The sequence below is a fragment of the Crinia signifera genome, chromosome 3 (assembly GCF_055691185.1).
Source record: "Crinia signifera chromosome 3, ASM5569118v1, whole genome shotgun sequence".
Classification (NCBI taxonomy): Eukaryota; Metazoa; Chordata; class Amphibia; order Anura; family Myobatrachidae; genus Crinia; species Crinia signifera.
The window spans coordinates 21,586,683-21,608,017 of NC_139219.1; positions in this window are offsets into that span (position 1 = coordinate 21,586,683).

Sequence of the window (21,335 nt, forward strand, 5' to 3'; positions counted from 1 at the left end):
TAATTAAAAGATCTTGTTAGTTATCTGCCCATCCTGGGGTACTTTTGAGGGCAATGTTCTTAAAATATCAGAATCAGAGCGAGGAGACAGAAATAAATAGAGGATCAGCAGGTGTAGATTTAGGTAGGGACAGTTGGAAGACAAAGAAAAAGGGGATGGTGGCAGTGCTTAAAATTGGCAAATTGGATGATCTTTACACAAAATACTTTACTGAGATAAAACAATAACATGGACAAATGTATACATGATAAAATCAATAGCATAAAATTTGCAGTGAATTGATGCCCAATTCCGCAGTATGGTGGTGTAGGAGAGTCCGTTCCTATTAGGCCCAGATGGAAACAATGAAGATTGTATATTTACCGCTCCACACGCTGTAATATGAATGTCCTGGTGTCCACGTGGTCGGCCCAGAATGGCACAAATAACCGGAATCCACTGGACAAATAAAGGACAGATGGTAAAGTCCTCAGGTACCTGGGTGTTGAAATGTGGGGCGATGTGTTGAGAAAGCGGTTTCCAAATAACCCAATATGATGGTGTCAACGGATAGTTTTTCCTGGGCTGGTCCGGACTACAATCCCAAATAGTAATGGTGGAAGAAAGGGCAACAGCACTTCTAACGCGTTTCGCCGCTACAGCAGCTTTATCAAAGGTGTAGTGCTGTTGAGACTTGTCAGGGTAGACAAGTTGGAAGACAGAATGACTAAAAAGTACAGTAGGAGGTTACAGTTGTCCAAGCTGGAAATAACAATGACGTGTACAAAAAAAATTATTTTAGTAGCTTCAATGGTGAACATTGCTCAAATCCTGGAGAGGATGAATTCAGCATTATTGAGATATATTGTGAATATAGAGAAAGAAGAAGAGAGAGGAGTTAAGGCAAACACCCAGGCAATAGACATGAGGTAAAGGAGAGAAGACAAAATGAAAAATTGAAAGAGTGAGCTGCGATGGAAAGGGGGGCCTAAGATGGTGGGAAATAATAAGCCCAGTATTTGACAAGTTGAGTTTAGGAAAGCATTAGGACATCCAGGATGTGATGGAAGAGAGACAGTTGGAGGTGTGAGAGAGAGTGGATGAGGAGAGGCCAGTGGAGTAGTAGATAGTAAATATGGGAATCAAAGCATAAAGGTGTCATCACTGTATACAGTATATAGTAGCTGCAGAGATAAAAACAAAAAAGCCAAGGTTAGAGAACATCAATAGGAAGAGGCAGAGAGGGGAAGGCAGACACAGAGAAGGGATGTTAGAAAGGTAGGTATATTTTATGAGAGGATGATGTCAGGAAACCCAAGAAAGTATATGGCTTGAAGGAAGAACAGGTGGTCAACTTACGGAAGGTACCAGGAGGAGCAAAAGGTTACCCTTTCATTTAAAAGTGAGGTCAGTAGTAAGCCTGGTTAAGGACTATAGGGGTGTGAAAGCCTCATTTAAGAGTCAACTATGGAGCACAAGGAAAGAAAAGTAGACAGGCAAGCATTAGTAGACAATGGGTTAGAGATGGGCTGTAGCTAGAGTAAGAGGGCTTTGATTATACTGTATGTATTTTTTAGAATAGAAAATATAAGTATGTGTTTAAAGGAGGATACAGTCCCAGTAAGATGGGTTATAGAGGTCGGTGAGCTGGAGTAAGCATTGAGAGAGATGGGGGAGGTGGGAAGGAGCAGAAGAAGGATGGGGGTGGAGAATGATCTTCATATAAATTTTTGACGGAGAAGGAGGGAAGCTGGACTGACGGGCATTTATAGATAGAGGAGGAACAGGATTAAGCAGGGTACTGTACATCCTAGCAGAAGCAATTTTGGAGGAAAAGTAGAGGCTAAAATGAATGCAAAAAGTCTTTTTACACAAACTGTAAAGTGAATGTTGTCTTTTTTCACCACCATATTAACTGCCAAGAAACGGACACTGGTCCCCACATCTGTTACTAGGTGTAAAGTCTCACTAGAGATTCTCTTTCTGTAACACTATTTATTCACATCAACTGAACACATTTAATAATGAACTGTAAAACGAATAACATGCCACAAAGCTAAAACATCTGGGATTCCTGTTATGTTCACCAGAACTTGTGTGTGTTTTAATTAAAGGACAATAAATTAGTGGAAGAAACATTCCCATCGGGGGGATTTAAATGAGCAGACACATTACAGACCACCGAATGTCACCCATATTAAGTGCACTACTAACCACTGTAAATAATCTGTCTGTGGATCAGCCAATATTACAGAATGGAACTCCTCTGGCCAATAAAGAACAAAGAACAGAAAAGACATTTGTTGTACATTAAATATTTCAAAGCCGTTGAGTGGGATCATATTAAATATTGCATAACCCTTTTTCTAACATACACAAAATGTTGTCACGGATGTGGCAGCATTTGTGCCGTGTAAACATCAGGAATACATATGTTATATACTTAGGTCTGAACGCAGCACAGAGAGTGTAATAGGAGGAAATCACATTACTGTATTTGTACATAGGGTCAGTGGCACCGGGAGCCAGAGCCGGAACAAGCAGGCCGGGTGAAGAGTCTACATCCACCCTGTGTCCCTGCAAAAATGTCCACCGCCTTAAAGGAGACAGACGCTAGTGGTCCTCTGGCACCTCTAGGATCTGTCAGGGTAGCCCAGTGGCAAAAAGTATGAAACCCCCTGGCAAGGAGCATGCAATCTCCCTGGCAACTAGCATGTATCCCCCCCTAGCAACAAACATATAACCTCCCTGGCGATGAGCATGTAACCCCCTGACAACAAGCATGTAATACCCTCTGGAACCGAGCATGCAAACCCCCTGGCAACAAGCAAATAACCTATGGCAATGAGCATGTAACGCATGGCAATGGGCATGTAGGTAAGCGGCACTTCAGGTGGAATTATGTGTGTAAGCGACACTGTAAGTGTAAAGTGGCACTGCAGGGGGCATTATATGTGAAAGCAACACTACAGGGGGCATTATATGTGTAAGCAACACTACAAGGGGAGCATTATATGTGTAAGCAATACTAGTTGGGCCATTACTGTATATGTGTAAGCAGCATTACAGGGGGGCACTCTGTGGCAAAGCAGCGCTACAGGGAGTGCCACTAAAATGCCATAGGGGGGTGCAAAATTTATAAGTACGCCATTGTGTGTATAACGTTACCCTGAAGTGCCAGGAACGGTGGAACTATTAGGAGAAGATGCATCTTTTGCCATGAAACTCCTGGCAACGAGTAATTAGAAGCCTTATTGTGGGGCATCATTTTTTGTGTGTGGGACTTAAAATGGTGTCAGTGGCATAACTGTGTGGAATAATATGTAATAGGCATTATGGTGTGTGGTATAATATGTAATGGCATTATGGGGGTTTAATACGTAATGGTATTACGGGGTGTGGTATAACATATAATAGGCATTATGGTGTGTGGTATAACATATAATAGGCATTATGGTTTGTGGTATAATCTGTAATAGGCATTACAGTGTGTGGTATAACATATAATAGGCATTATGGTGTGTGGTATAATATGTAATGGCATTATGGGGGCTTAATATGTATTGTTATTACGGGGTGTGGTATAACATATAATAGGCATTAGGATTTGTGGTATAATATATATATAATAGGCCTTACAGTTTGTGGCATAATCTGTAATAGGCATTACAGGGTGTGGCATAATGTAAAGTAAGCATTATGTTGTGTAGTATAATGTGCAATGGGCATTCTAGTTTGTGTGGAATATTGGCTTTCATTCTGGTTGGCTCGCAAAGCAGCATTAGTTCTTTGCTTTGCAAGCCTTGTAGCGCTGCCTGACGTGCGTCAGAATGGCCAGCCCACGATATTCACCGATATTCCACACAGGCCTGCGGTGGTGTTACAAGGCTCGCTAAGTAGCGAACTACTGCTGCTTAGCAGGCCATCCAGAATGACCTCCAAAGTGAAAGCCAATCAGCTCCTATTTCATGTTGCAGGCTATTTTTGAAAAGTGAAAAGAGCTGATTGGCTGGTGGTTTATCTTTTACCACTTTATCTCTCTCCAAGCTTTGATATATATTGTTGCTGTTTTAACCTATGTTCTAAAACAGGCATAGGAAACCTGCGGACCTCCAGCTGTTTTCAAACTACACATCCCAGCATGCCTTGCCAGAGTATTGCTATTAGGAGATGCTAAAACTGTAGCAATGCATGCTGGGATGTGTAGTTTCACAACAGCTGGGGGTCCGCAGGTTCTCTATCACTGTTCTAAAAGATTCTGGCAATAAAGCAAATGAATACTAGTAACTCAGACAAATACAGTTAGTAGAACAACATCACACTGTATACTAATTACATATTGGCAGAAAACGACTGCTTTAATCTTGCATTGTATTTAATTTGGCCACTTTGGAATTTTCCTGTGGAAATATCACAAACATTAAGTGACGTTGGCGGAGACCTTACCACCTTCAGCATCGCTCCCAGTCACCAGCAGCCAGAACAACAATGTCCAATTAACATGATCATTTTTATTTTTGGAAACTGTCATCTGGTTTGTCAGGTGTTTGTTCCTCTATGCTGGATCCAGGCCAACGTTCCGAGCAGTGTCCTCTGGCCTTCTGCATTGACCTGTTCTGCACTCAGTAAACTCTGGACCACGGTGTCTGTGTCATCTTGAGAGCTGCCACATGCAATGACATTAGCTTTTAGGTGTACACGACTTTTATGTCTTTTACTTTGTACTAAGATTGTCAGCGAAGCCATGACAATATTGCTATTGCGTCATATGTTTCACTCAGCCTATAATGCCTTTCACTTTTATAGTACTTCTTGTAGGGAGAGGGACAGCTAGGACAATAGCAATGTAGTGCGTGCTTATAGCAATGACTCATGCTACAAGTCTTGAACAGGGATGCAAAATGTGCGTGTGCGCGTGTGTGTGTGTGGTTGTGCCAGAGAATGAGAATTCCTAGCCCGGTCTGTGAGTGGGCCCTTATAGTGGCAGTGTGGCTGGAACAGAGAGCAGTTGCCAAGATGAAGAGACAGGTGCCTTACGATGTGGTGGGAGGATAAGTGCTTAAATATCAGGTCTGTCTCCTACTGGTTCTGTTACATTGGTGTATTTATTTATCATGGGATATTTCACATTTTCCTAAACACATTTGTTATTTATATCAGTTAAATATATTTTAAACAACCTATACTATAGACCATCTATAGCAGGCCTGGCCAACCTGTGGCTCTCCAGATGTTGTCAAACTACAAATCCCAGTAGCGCACGCAGGGGGGGTTTCCGAGTACCCAGAAACCCCCCCAAGGAGTCTAAGGACTCTAAGCTGAAAGCTGAGGGTCCCCTCTTTCCACGAGTACTAGAATTTTTAAAATCGGACCTTGGGAACTGGAGATATCTGACTTCAAAGCAGTGGTCTCCATCCAAGCCTGTTAATTGCTCTTCCCAGTCAGATATTTCAGGTTCTGTCTGACGTAGAGTTTTTCTGAGGGTATATTCCAAAAGCTGGGACTCTCTACCTTTGAAGGACACTAGTAGCTTGTCTCTACTGTTCCCAGAACCAGAGATATCAGCCTTCCAGCAGCTGGTTACTGCTCCAGCTCCACACACCTGGTATGTAGTTTTATATACTCGTTGGCGGATTGCTCTGCCTCCTGAACTCTGATCCCCTCATCCCCAGTACCATTTGGTAGGTGGGATTCTCTAGTTTTTAATTCCATTAAAATCTAAGAAATCTATTTGTGGGAACTGGAGATATCTGCAGTCAAGCAAGCTGTCCTCCCACCAGAAAATTATGAATAATAAGCCCACTCCACTATACACCCCTCCTCTGCGTATTAAATATCCTCTACCACCCAGGAAGTTATGTATCAGGGCCCCTTCATTCAGACCAATGCCCCCTTCTCCCACCTCATCTCCCACCATCTGTGCAGTAAAGGGGTAATTAGTGGAAATTACTGATCCAGGCCCTGCATGCTGAGCGGTTGATATAATACCCCCTACCACCCGCGGGACATCAAAACATATACTGGGTCACCTAAATGTCCATCTCCGTACTTTGCTCCGCCCCTCTGGAAACCCCCTTCTGAAAATCCTGCGTTTGCCCCTGAAATCCCATCATGCCTTGCCACAGTTTTGCTATAATGGAGTGTTAAAACTGTGGCAAGGAATGCTGGGATTTGTAGTTTGACAACATATGGAGAGCAACAGGTTGGCCTGTCCTGATCTATAGTGTTGTTATAAATACTGTATATCTTACACTATTCAGTGTATAAAAAGACCAATTTGTTTCTATATGTTAAGAGCCTGTACTAGATTCTTCTACTGCTGAAGCAGTCTCCACCACTCCACCAAATTGCAATGTTTCAAAGAGTGGGAGATTGTGGATTGCATTTGGAATCCCCCCCACCCCCACCTCTAGAAGTACTGGTTTTCTCCCTGGGACTGGAGCACACCATAGGCTGCCATAAAGGGACAGCGCCAGGGCAGGATTTGTCATGGCACAGGCCTAGGGGCACCACCTATTATGGACGGCAGCTGTCAGTATGTGTGCATGGCTGAGCGGGCAGTGGCTCGTCACTTGCCACTGCCCGTCCAGCCATGCACATAATAAAAAAGTCATACAAATCATGTTCCCGTGTCTGGTAGGTTCACTGGCCAGGCTAAGCTGAGCCACTGCTGCCCATTGGATATACTATACACACAGCCTATTGGCTGCCATGTATAGAATGGGCATGCAGAGGCGGAGACAGCTGGCTCTTTTTGAATTTGGAGTTAGCCTTAAGCCCGTGTTACATTATACTGCAGCAATCGGCTCTTGTCACTGAGAAGAACCTGTGAGGAACAAATGTTCCCATATTATTTTCATTCAATTTTCCTGAGAGGGCATTGCCACACGTCCCACATTTGGCCCCACCACTCTGTTCCGCCGTGTCTGCCATATGGTCCTGATCTGTTGCACAAGATAGAAAGAGGGCTGCATAGGCTCGAGTGTATTTAAGAGCCTGGGAATTTATTGGTTGTAAATAAAGTTATTGATGAAAGTAAGGTTCTGTGGGCAAAAACTTCAGGCAGTGAGTGGCAGGTGGATGGGCCGTTGGGAGGAAGTACTTCCTCTTTGAGTCTTTTTCTCCTAGAACAAATCTAGAAGAGGATGGAGTCATAAAGTCAATAATGTTGACAATAATAATGTTGACAGTGAGGATGTTGAGAAGCAATATGTCCACTTCTACAGAATGCTGACATATTTACACACTAAGCGCCAGTGGGAGGTTATGATTAGGCTTCAGGGTTAAATGGGGGAGAATACTTACTAAAAACGGCCACTGGAGGTGCTGTTGTCGCTGGGCACAGGTAAATCCCCTCTAGCCCACCAGGTTTAATCCCCTGTAGCCCACCAGGGCCTGACATCATTTCATTGTGTTGACATATCTGCAATGTCCGCATGATATATGTAGACAAGCATCATCTGACATTTCAGCCATGTTGACCTCACAGTATATACCATGCCCTCCGGGAGAAGCATTCAAGAGGTTAAAGACATATTGCTTGTGTTGATCTTAGTGATTGGCCCAGCCAGGCCACCGTACTGTGGCAAACTTTGGGCGAATCTGGACTGATACATGACTTGAAAGGACAGAAAGACCCTTTTAGTCCTAATTTCCTCCTAGCAATTAGGGATTTCCCCCCTCCCGGACCTTTATCCCCCCTACGTTAACCACACTTGAGAGTCGTGAAGTGCTGAGTCTTTGAAAAGAAAACAAATGCATTATCCTCCACCAATAGAAGCTGCCTCGTATGACTCTGTTGTGAGATGTGAATGAACTTGGGCGTCAAAGCGGAGCTCTCACACTGGCCCTATACATTTAACTGAGAAGTGATTGACCAAAAACGGAAAACCCCTTTAGATGAAGATTCAGTATGGGAGACAGAGCAGATAAAGCAGCCAGCCTGTTTTTAAGCATTGACACATGGGAGGCCCTCGTGTTTATATTATAAAGGGTCACAATAACATCTGAACAGAGCCAAGATCAGCTCATATGTCTGCAGAACAATGCTCCGCAGACTGTTCCATTCACACCCCGAGAAATGCTGATCATGCTCTGCACTCACTTATCATAACTGGCTCTAGAAGTTTGAATTGAATATCATTTCAATTCCTGTAAAGAGTGCTTGTCAGGATTAGTGGAAAGATCAAGATAGAATGGAAATGTTTTACTGCATACACAGTAAAAACAGTTTTAACACGGCTGTCCTGTATGTCTGCTTTAGTGCATATTGTATTGCGGCACAGCATGCATGACTGAGGTAGGGTTAACCAGAACGGTAGGGATTGAATCTCGGTGCTATTTTCCATGGCTAAATGCTCTGCATGTCCTTGTGCTGTGTCCTGCTATCTAACGCTGGTCACATGACCACGGCTGGTGACATCATTCGGCGACCCCTGTGCTGACCTCCATGCAAATATGAGGATTTCACAATGAAAATATTTCTGCGCGAAATCTAATCAATTGTGCGGCCCTTGTGAACTGCTCCCTGCAGGAGGCTGCTACAATCAGGGGAATTAGGGCTTGTCCGTACCTGTGGCGTGGAACTTTATGTAATCTGTTTTATGTATACAGCACATACAGTAGGAGCCAGCTCACTTTCAGCGAAGCAAATTTATAAAAAATATTGGCTGCGCAAGTACACATTTGTTTCATAATAACTATGGCCCTTATTCTGATCGGTGCGGCCGGATCCGAATATGCGGCCAGCACCGTGCGTCCTAAACCCCGTCTTCCATACGGATCGCCAACTCCGTCCGTACGCGGTAAGAAGCTGTCCGAACGGACCGCACGTGTATTTCTCATGAATACACCTCCTCCATCTCAGGGAACCTCCCCCATCATTCGATGGTCGCAGACCATCGAATGCAGGACCGAGTGGCCAGGCAGCTCCCGCACATGCGCAGACACAAAACATCGGCGGCACGAACGCACGCGGATATTACCGCACCAACCAGAATAAGGGCCTATAAGTGTGAGAAAGAAGGGGTTATGTAAATGATCAGGGAAAGTGATTAATTATGTGATGCACTATGTCCATGCTATCTGTAAAGCACCTATTGGAAAGTGAAATATATATATATATATATATATATATATATATATATATATATATATATACTGTATATACAGTATGTAGAGAAGAAGTAAGGCGGCACTCCGGCTACTTTGAAGAAATACAGAGACCTGTTTCTTTATCAACGTTTCGAGAAATTAATCTCGTCATCACGATGATATATGTAAATATATATTGTATATATATTATTATTATTATTATTTTTTATGAGTTATTCAATCTTTTGCCTATTTTTGTGACGGCCTATTCTTATGAACAATATGCTGCTGTGAAGTGTCTCTTTTTGTAAAAAAAAATATGGTGGACCCCTCTTGAATTATCCTACAACCAGCTAACAAGGAAGCGATCATGAGTAAAACAAAAGTTTCCGAATGGATTTCCCATTTCATACTTCGGGGGAAATTTACTAAAGGAAATTTGCAAAAAAATAGGTGTATTTGTATCCAGAAATACACTTATTTTTGTCATTTACTATCCCGAAAATACAGCAATTCGTAGTCGTATTGATGTGCTATCAATACAAATACGAATTGCCGTATTTTCGGGATAGTGAATGTCAAAAATAAGTGTATTTCTGGATACAAATACACCTATTTTTTACAAATTTCCTTTAGTAAATTTCCCCCGAAATGTCAACTGATGATCAACCTCGTTCCGGACATTCTTGGGCTGATGTCTCAAAAATGTGTCAAGCCATTCTGGAAGATCGCCATCATTGATGAACTAGTGGAGTTGACTGGGATTTTATTTGACAGTCTTGAAAAAGGTTGTGTCACTATGGCCCTTATTCTGATCGGTGCGGCCGGATCCGAATATGCGGCCAGGACCGTGCGTGCGAAACCCCGCCTTCCATACGGACCGCACGTGTATTTTTCACGGAATACGCCTCCTCCATCTCAGGGAACCTCCCCCATCATTCGATGGTCGCAGACCATCGAATGCAGGACCGAGTGGTCCACCAGCTCCCGCAACCTCAGACCACACGGACATTTTTCCGTGCAAAAGCAGGGATCTGGGCGGGCAGCTGACATCTGGCGATGTCATATGTCCGCCCCCTACACGTGCGTCACGGCCGCATTACCATACGTACGCCCAGCGTTTTCATGGGAACGCCCATGAAACGCGGGGCGTATGCATATGGTAATGAGCCCAAATAGCCCTTCACGCCCCTCTCCACCCCCTGTTCCATACCTCCCAACAGTCCCGATTTCAGCGGGACAGTCCCGATTATCAGGGCCTGTCCCGCTGTCCCTCCCGCGGTCGGCAGTGTCCCGCGGTGAGGGGGGCTGTTGGGAGTCCCCTTTGTCGGCTGCTAAGCAGCGGGGAATAAACGCTGTGCGCATGCGCACAGCGTCTATTCCCGCAGCCAGGGGGCTGGGGGCATGGCTAGAGGCTCACAGAGCCTCTGGGTCATGCCCCCATAGCGGCAAAATGGGGGCGTGGCCTCACGGGGGAGCCGCGAGTATAGGCCACGCCCCCGAAATTAGACCACGCCCCCCGGAATTCCCAACGCGCCTCCGGCGCGCAGGAGATGCGTCCCGAGTCGCCGTCGACAAATGTTGGGAGGTATGCTGTTCGGAGTGTTCACATTTCATGCGGGATTTGGCCGTACGCCCCGCTCGCACATGCGCAGAGACGCCTCTACACATGCGCAGACACAAAACATCGGCGGCACAAACGCACGCGGATATTACCGCACCGATCAGAATAGGGGCCTATATGAGGAAAAAAGTGTCCTAATAGCAAATGGGTGACACACAGCGCATTTTAAACAAAAACAAAATTACACCTTTACCTCACCCACAATCACACAATCACTACCCATGCAACTATTTTTATTTCCTCAGAAAAATAAGTTAAATGAATGATAAAGTTGTGCTGATATTGAAGAGGTAAAACAAAACAAAAATAAATTACTATAAGGCATCAGTGACAATGAATTTCAAAAACGTTTCGAGCAATGGATAAAAAAATGTTTGGAAAATGTAATGATTCAAGCAGAGAGTACATTGAATGTGACTGAAGTTTCAAAATGTACAAATAAATACATTAATATGTGTGAATTGCCCAGTTTTCATTTTGTTTGACATCTACAGTAATTCAATGATTCAGTAAGTTACAAAAATTTCCAAAAATCATCTAATGGCAATTTTCTGAATTTTATGTAGCTTACGGAATCAGGCTTATTGTACGATTTGCGCTGAATGTGTGTGAGCCCTGCGATCTCGTTGAGAAAACTGGGACAGCAGTGTTAGGGCCGGTGGGGGGGGGAGGGTCAGCGACACAGCGATTTAGGGGTGACAATGTGGAATTGCGAGGAACATCGCGGAGAGGGACCTGGCATGCAGGACAGCCTTTACTTGTACTGGGCAGCCTCTTGCATGCTGCCGCGGGTAGTGGTAGTTTTGTGATTATTCGCAAAACTACAACCTGTAATGAATTAGGCCCAATGTTTTTCAAAAGCAGATAAAAAAAACTTATGAAAACTTATGAAAACTTATGAAAACTTGCAGTGGTAATAATTTTGTTCAATTAAGAGTAGAACATGCTGAGTCAGGGTTAGACTTGCCCACAGGGGCACAGGGGAAAACCTCAGTGGGCCCCATTGCCTGGGGGCCCTTCTCATCATCTAGGGATCAGGTTACAGCCAGTACGGTTGAATTATACATGTTATCCCATAGTACACATGACTATTGTGCAATCTCTACAGTGCATTGCAGTTATTAATCTGGTAAATCATCATGCATGGGCTAGCAAACATCTGTGGAAGCTTGCCACACCTCTAAACATGGGCCCCTACCACTACATTCCCCAGTGGGCCCATCCTGCTTCAGTCCGACACTGTGCTGCTGAGTTTTCCCTCATGCAGTCGGACCAAATGAGTCATCAATTTTTTAGTAGGTCTTGTTATTTTATCATCTACAGATGTCACACGTAGAGGGCTACGTGTGATGCAATAACACCCTTCGCCACACAACGCCCCCATTTACATTGTTAATAATTGCATACAAACTAACATGCGATTAGTAGCGCCAAGGCGGGCTAATGCGATAAGAGACCTTTGTCCTTTGTGATGTGGCTCCATCACTGGACTTCTGGGTCTGAGACCCGGGAGTCCCTCTTCACACGCACAGAGTGACAACGCTGGTCGCATAGCATGCTGGGAAGGATCCGTGATTGATCCCTCAACCAGCATAGCGATTGGAAGCCCACAGGCTTCTATAGGGTGATGCCAGCTTTTGCTGGCATTACTCAATATTGTGAAAACTTGACGATCGGGTTTTAATGCATGGGGAACCCTGAAAACTGTGTTTTACCGCATTTTACCTTCATTGTATCTCCCAAATTTGGCACTTTCCCCGATGTTTGGGGATTGCGCATGCGCGTTATTGCGCATGTGCAAACCCCAGGTGCGAATGGCTTTGGTGGGCTGTAAGGCGTCTATACATTTATTAGGTTTGAACCTTAATACACACTAGCGTAACTTAAAATAACTCACACTGACGCAATAAAGACTCGGACACCAAAGCATTAGAATTAAAGGTCATATGTATATTTATTATGTGGTATGACCCCTCTAAGTAAAGGGCTTGCAATAAGGCGCCACAGAATGTCCAGTTCTAGTTACATCAAAATGGCGGCGACTTAAACGCCCCAACTATCCAATATTAACATGGTGACAACTGAGACGTCCCATCTGACTAAGGCACAACCTAACGTCTGAGAAATGGTAAATGTACCATTGCTGCTGCTGCGAGGTGGGCTCCTCCTCCCTGCACCCGGAAAGGGATGTAGGGACTAGGGAGGAGGAGGTCACTGGTCCGGGCAGCACAGCAGTGTGCTGCCCAGACTCAGGTGAGGGGGAGGCGGCGTGCGGTGTTGCAGGGTGGCGGGGGTTGGTGCAGGGCGGCGTGGGTCGTGATAAGTATCCCATAGGCTTCTATGGGGTATTGACAGTTTTTGCTGGTAATACCCCCCCCCCCCTTCCCGCAGCGAAAACCCTGCATGCGGGTTTTGCTGCAGATCAAATTGCGATAAAAACTCTGATAACAGGGTTTTTACCACATTTTTCACTTAGTGCATCCCGCCCTATAACTTAACTTTTAAAATAATTTAATTTTAAACAGTGTTTTTGACTCCCAAAAACAAAACAACACATAAACCAAATAGAAACGAGAGCATTTAAAAGGCAATATCTATATACAGTATTAACCAATTTTACAGCATAAGTTATACAACTTGTATATTCTCCCCGTGCTGGCGTGGGTTTCCTCCGGGTACTCCGGTTTCCTCCCACAATCCAAAAATATACTGGTAGGTTAATTTGCTTCCAATAAAAAAATTAACCCTAGAATGTCTGTGTGTGCGTGTACATGTGGTAGGGAATATAGATTGTAAGCTCCTCTGGGGCAGGGACTGATGTGAATGTTAAAATATTCGGTACTTGTGTATTATCACGGCTCCCACGATTTCCATCTTATGGGATCTTATACAATTTAAAATTGTATACCATTGTATATGGCATACGATGACATGAGATTTTAAATTGTATAAGCACACTAATGGGTGCTTTCAAGGTCAATTGGCCCCCCTATAAGATTTTTAATTGTATAAGCACTAATGGGTGCTTACAATGTTAAATGCACCCCCACGCCACCCCCACTATCAACGCCAACCCGAAGCATGGCAAGCGCAGTGAGCCCGCGAGGGGTCGGCGGTACGCGTCCTCCGACCTTTTCATACCCCCACTATCCATGTCGGCGTGGAGTTGATTTTATATAGTGTGGCGAGCACAGCGAGCAACCGAGCCCGAAGCGTGGCGAGCGCAGCAAGCCTCGCGAGGGGACGCGTAATACTTTACATGTATTACGCGTCCGCTCGCCACGCTTCGGGCACGGTGGCTCGCTGTGCTCACCACACTATATAAAATCAACTCCACGCCGACATGGATAGTGGGGGTATGAAAAGGTCGGAGGACGCGTACCGCCGCCCCTCGCGGGCTCACTGCGCTTGCCACGCTTCGGGTTGGCGTTGATAGTGGGGGTGGCGTGGGGGTGCATTTAACATTGTAAGCACCCATTAGGGTGCTTATACAATTAAAAATCTTATAGGGGGGCCAATTGACCTTGAAAGCACCCATTAGTGTGCTTATACAATTTAAAATCTCATCTCATCTCATTGTATGCCATATACAATGGTATACAATTTTAAATTGTATAAGATCGGGTCCCATCGCAGCACATCTCATCTCATTGCATACCATCTTTAAGGTGCCAACACATGCACCGATCCCGGCGTGCGTTGTGAGCTTAACTAGCACACATAGCATCGCATCGTATGCCTTGTGCATGCGATGCGATGCTATGCTAGAAAAGGCTAGTACAAAAAGTATGTACAGCACATACTTTTTGTACTGTACGATGAGGTGCCGCGGGAGCGCGCACCCCATCGTATAGCATCGCACCACCCGCATCGGTGCGTGTGTGACCTCCATAAGCCTTATGGTATGCAATGAGATGGGAGCCGTGATAGTACACAAGTACCAAATATTCTCTGTAAAGCGCTGCTGAATATGTATGCGCTAAATTAGAAACTGATAGTAAATAAATAAATAATAATACAAGTCCTTAAAAAGATACTGTCGCGAGCTCCAACTTTGTCATTATCAATAGGGCTGTAATATCAGGAACAACATACTGTAGTAAAGTGTGAAGGAAGTGTATATTTATTTATTTACAGTTTCTTATATAGCGCAGCAGATTCCGTGGCACTTTACAGTTGGAAACAACAGTGATTAAACCAACTGGGTAGATACAAATTTGACATAGAGGAGGAGGGCCCTGCTCGAAAGCTTACAATCTATAGGGATAATAGGAGGGATACATAAGGATAGAATTCCATAGCATGGCAGTCCCAGCAGATTACAAGACAGTCCTGATGGGATGCAATTAGATATGAATGCTACTGGAGGTTATATTTGTATTCCTGAATATGATAAGCTTGCCTGAATAGGTGAGTTTTCAGGGAACGCTTGAAATTTTGGAGGCGGGAGGAGAGTCTTAGTGTGCGTGGAAGGGCATTCCATAGGGTGGGTGCTGCCCGACAAAAATCCTGCAAGTGTAAATGGGAGCAAGTAATGAGTGTGGATGAGAGACGTAGATCTTGTGCAGAGCGGAGAGGTCGGGTGGGGATATATTTTGAGATAAGTGAAGAGATATAAGTCGGTGTAGCCAGGGTATTGGCTTTGTATGTAAGTAGAAGTATTTTATATTGAATGCCAGGGCCGGTGCTAGGGGGTTCGGCGCCTTCCTGCAAACTAAAAAATTGCGCCCACCTAAACTTTACAAAGGGAGGGGTTTGGCCACACAATAATGCTCCCACTCCAAATTACACCACACAGTAGCACAATCTTATTCACCTAACACAGCACCAGTGCCGTAACTAGCAATTTTGGGGCCATGTGTGAAAAAATAGGGACAGTGCGCGCCGAAGGCGCGCGCAAAATTGTAGAAGCGTGGCTTCATGGGGAATTGGCGTGGTCACATAAAAGTACCAATAACACCATAATCCCCATAACAAATTATGCTTCAAACCTCAAAGCCCATAACACATTATAGTAACCACACACAGTAATGCACATTATTTGTAATGCCACACATCATGATGCCCCTTGCACAATATGCAGACCACCATAATGCCCATTACACATTATGCCACACACTGTAATTCCCCTTACATAATATGCCATGCATTATAATGCCCATATGACATTGACACACATTATGCTACACATAATGCCCCGAGTACTCCTGCATATGCCCACATTTGTAGCGTTGCTTATTCTTAACACCCACATCAGTTGCGAAAAGTAGTTGCTCTGCTTACAAGTAGTGCCCACAGCAGTTGCCGACAGTAGTACCGCTGCCTACACACTTGCCCATGAGTTGCCGACATTAGTAGCGCTGCATATAGATGTGCCCACACGTTGCCGACATTAGTAGTGCTGCCTATACACGTGCCCACACCAGTTGCCGACGTTAGTAGCGCTGCCTATACACATGCCCACATCAGCTGACGACATTAGTAGCGTTGCCTATATGCGTGCCCACACCAGTTGTCGACGTTAGTAGCGCTGCCTATACACATGCCCACATCAGCTGACGACATTAGTAGCGTTGCCTATATGCGTGCCCACACCAGTTGCCGACATTAGCAGTGCTGCCTATATACGTGCCCACACCAGTTGCCGACATTAGTAGCGCTGCCTACATATGTGCCCACAACAGTTGCCGACATTAGTAGTGCTGCCTACAAACGTGCCCACATCAGTTGCCGACATTAGTACACTTACACTTTACAATGGTGGCAGCTCATCCTCTCCTGTTTCCTGGTGTCTTCAGTCAGCCAGCCTTGCTCCATTGTAGCTCCGCCCCTTCTGGTCCGTGTAGCCACGCCCCCTCTGTCCGTGTAGCTCCGCCCCCGTTCGGACCCTGCCGATGACTATCTGTTAATAAGCCAGGAGGGATCTCTCTCTGTGCCTCCGGCGCTGCTGCCTGTGATGAAGTGTGACAGGCGCAGCAGCAGCAGCCGGCAGGCACGGAGGACAGCAGAGGATGCAGAGCAGGGACAGTGGCGCCTCTCCTGCACGGCGCCTACCTGCTTTGCATCCTCTGCTGAGTGGGTAGCGCCGGCCCTGTTGAATGCGGTAATATACAGTCAACCAATGGAGGGACTGACAGAGCGGATCAGCAGACGATGAACCTCTAGCCAGGAAGATGGATTGTAGTGGTGAGAGTCTTTTATACATATACAGTATATAATTCCTATTTGACTTCTATTCTTGTCATCTTGCCAAATTGGCAGCAGGTGATCTATGAGATTGCCGGTAGTCATTTAAAATAAGATATACCTAGAGATACTGCATTTGCTGTTGGGAATGACCCACTTACAGTACTTGGTATTCCTTTAATAGTCTCCCTTCCAAGTATTAATCAAGCCCAAGATCAGACGAGTTTGGGCAGTACCAGTGTGGTATCGCTATATGTATATGGTATATGGGGTGACATTTAATGGGATGAGACATTCAGGAAGTGAGAGATTTGGGAAGAAATTTCCAGGTTTTTTAAAGCGGCAATCAGTTACACTGCAAAATCATACTGGTTTTGCAGTGTAAATGATTGCCACCTTAAACAAACTGGAGATTTGAAACACTGTCATCTGCTGACAGAGAGATTCTCTAAAGCAAGAATGCGGTAAAAACCCCGTTATCCGGGTTTTTACCGCATTTTGATATGCAGCAAAACCCGCACGGCAGGTTTTCGCTGCGAGGGGTATAGCCAGCAAAAGCTGGTGATACCCTATAGAAGCCTATGGGCTTCTTAACGAGACCCACGCCGCCCCGAACAGACCCCTGCCGCATAGCGCCAACATCCAACCCCTCACCTGCTGTGTCCAGGCAGCACAGCGCTGTGCTGCCTGGACCTGTGACCTCCTCCCTGCACTGTATCCTCTACCGGGTGCAAGGAGGAGGAGGAGAGGCCACCCGGCAGCAGCCCTGGGTAATGGAGGGAGGGGGGAGCCGCCGGGACCGGCAGCACATCGCCGGCAAGATCGCAAAGGACAGCTCTTAATGCAAGAGCTGTCCCTTGCCATAATTATCGCATATGTTACAGCATATGCGATAATTAGGTCTGTGGTAGCCGGCGATGTGCGGCGGACAGGAGGCGCAGATGTTACAGCATCCCGCCCAAATGCACAAACACAGAAGGTAGCAGACTACAGTAGCTTTCTAAGCTTTTGCTTTGAGCGGTCTTACTAGTAGGGCCATATGTTACGAAGCATCAGAAAGTGATAAAGTTGAGAGTGAGAAACAACCAGCCAACTAGCTCCTGTCATTCTTGCAAACACACCCTGCAACATGGCAGGTAGGAGCTGGTTGGTTGGTAGTTTATCACTCTCCACCTTATCACTTTTTGAAGCTTAGTACTCCTGGCCCATAGTTAGATCAATATTTAGCTGTATAAATCTATAGAGCAACTTAGTTAGATATTGATAGCTATGTTCTATATGGTAATTGGTCTATTTAACTGTAATAATGGCCGATCCATAATCATAAAATGTAAGGTTAAAGTAAGTGTAAACTTCTAATGTATACTTAAGTAAGAACTAAGAATGATTGTTTCTGGACGGTGGCCATGGTTATACGGAAGTGATCCATCTGTAGAATAATATCCTTGCTCTTTTGAAGTGTTCCCTAGCAGGTGGAATGCCAATACTAATGACGACCACGTACGGGAACACAATGGGCGGGTCGTGAAGATGGATGAACAGTATATACAGGTATAATATAGCAGTAGGCTTCGCTGGTTGGAAAAGTGGGTGTGTCAGGGGCTTAGACAGAACGTTGTGGACCCCATAGCAACATTTTGAAGGGGGCTCATGTCCCAATCCTTTTAGAGAGAAGTAGTTGTTCATTGTGTGCCCCTATTTTATTTTATGAACCATAATAGTGCCATAGAACACATCATGCCATATTGTAGGACTGCCAGTACACATTAGGCCACGCCGTACCCCAATTCACATTATGACACAATATCTCCAGTTCACATTGTGCTATATTACAGTGATCCAGTTTATTTATTATTATTTATTTATTAAGTTTCTAATATAGCGCACACAGATTCCGCATCGCTGTACAGAGAATATTTGAACACTCACATCAGTCCCTGCCCCAGTGGAGCTTACAATCTATATTCCCTACCACATGTACACGCACACACAGACATTCTAGGGTTAATTTTTTTTGTTGGCAGCCAATCAACCTACCTGTATATTTTTGGATTGTGGGAGGATACCGGAGTACCCGGAGTAAACCCACACAAGCACGGGGCGAATATACAAACTCTGCACAGTTAGGGCCATGGTGGGATTCGAACCCATGACCTCAGCGCTGTGAGGCAGTAATATTAACCACTACACCATCCGTACTGCCCCCATGTTCATATTATGTAACAATATAATGCCCTCCAGTTTATTGTATACCACATTACAAATGAGGAGGTCCAGGGGTGTAACTAGATATTTTGTAGGCCCTGAAGTAAAAGGTTGTAAGGGCCTTGATCAGGAGCATGCAGCCTCCTCCATCCGGGGCCCCCTCCTCTCTGCCAGCAGCGCTAAAGTGTCTGAGCTCTATGCATGGTTAGATTTCCTGGAAAATGGCGCGTCAGCCATTTTGCCAGTGATTTCTCTACAGCGCGTTCGTAAAATGCAGGTAAATTGCTTCTGTGCAATTTTCTACAACACTGGCGCCATTGGTGCAGGTAATTATTCAAGAAATGGGTGCCAGAGGTCCAGGCAGGTCTACACCGCACTCCTTACACCCAAATTATTATACTTACCTCTCTGGAGTTCCATGGCAGCCTCTGCGGCCATTTTGCCAGTGATTTGGACATTTGCAATAGTAAGTGAGAAAGAGATCTGGTGGACCTATTGGACTAATCTGATTTTCCACCTTTCCCAGTTATGTCACAGAACAATATGTACTGTACGTGTGCCATCTGTAACTCAATAACACATTAGGAAATCCTGAAGGGGAGAGGCCCAGTCTGTTTTGCAGGTGCTACTGTAGTCTTCAGTTCTTTGTTATAACCGCAGACATGAAAATTAGATTGTAAGCTCTACGAGAGTCGTAATAAAATATTATATAATAATAATCTAAAATCATTTGGTCTTTGGCCTCTGCAGGGCTCAGAGGACAAGTGCTGCAATGTTAGGAAGTCAGATATAGTCGTCTATTCTCAGAACTGCGTAAATATAACCAAGCCACTTTTATTGCAAGAAAAACAATATAAAAGGTTGGAGGGTGGCACCAGTCTGACCAATAACCACAAAATATTTGGCCTCGCGGAGCAGATTTTATTTACCAGATGAACATGGCGTAATTGTCCTTCTCGCACATAACAGGGAACACGCCCTCATTAAGATATTTGGAAGTGCCAACGTGGAAACGATTTACAGGTCTTGTCGGTCTGCCAGAAAATTAAAATTATCACAGAAGGAAAGTCATCGGAGTCCAGCTCTCCACCACGTGAGGACTGACACCCCCGCTGCCTTCATCCCTCTTTACAGTCTTACAATACAGCTCTGTTTACCCTTATATAAAAATACTAACCACGGACTGTCCCGCAGAAGCATCTTCTCCATCTGTTGGTCTGCAATTAGCAACATTGCACCATCCCTCCTGATTATTCTGTACTGAACCAATCATAAGGCCAGTGGTGTAGCTCAGTGCCACGGTGCCCGGAGCAAGGACATGTCTCTTGCGCCCCCCACTGATTTGTAGTAGGCGGGGCTCTTGCTCGGTAGAAAGGGGGCGCGGACTATTGGTAACATTAAACCACCCACCGTAATGCCAAGTGCACATTTTAGAAAACTTTATATAATACCTATTACACATAAGGCCACACATGATGCATCACACAATATGCTGCACACTGTTATGCCCATTACACAATATGCTGCACACTGTTATGCCTACTACATATTATGCCACACATTGTTACATGTAATGCCCCCAATACTCCTGCCTATAAACTTAATGCCACTAGTAGTGCACCTGACCTTACACAATGCCCCCAAAAGTGCAACTCCTTCCCCCATGCCTGCGTTGACGCCGCACTTGGCAGAGGGGACATACGGCTGGCCAGCTGTTTTAGCATGAACACTAAGCAGGCGCTGGGAAAGGTCCTGACTCCAGCGCTGCCCGGCCGTGGCTCATACAGCTGTTATTACGAGCCAAGGCCAGGAGGTGCAGGAGTAAGGAGATAGTGGGCGGGCTCCGCCCTCACAATGCCCCTGCATAAGGCCTACACTGATTCTCATTTGCACACAGAAGCACAGCGTGCATTGGATTGTACGTCCCTCCAGCTAAACGTGCAAGGACTGAGACTCCCACTTTTAGCATTCTACACAATGTAATACCGATTGGTGCATCCTTTTACGCCAAATAGACAAGAAAAAGATTTTGAGCAGCGCTGGGTTTCACTGAAAGAATTGCAACTGTAAAATTGAACAATTTATTGTATAGACATATACATACATAATATATAAGATGAAACAATATTAAAAGAAAAATGAAAAAATGAATAATGAATGATTAAAATGGTCAAGGTTGCAACCAATTATTCCTGCATGATGGGAGGAAAAGGACAAATTCTCCACAGTATATCTGGTCTCTAAGAAG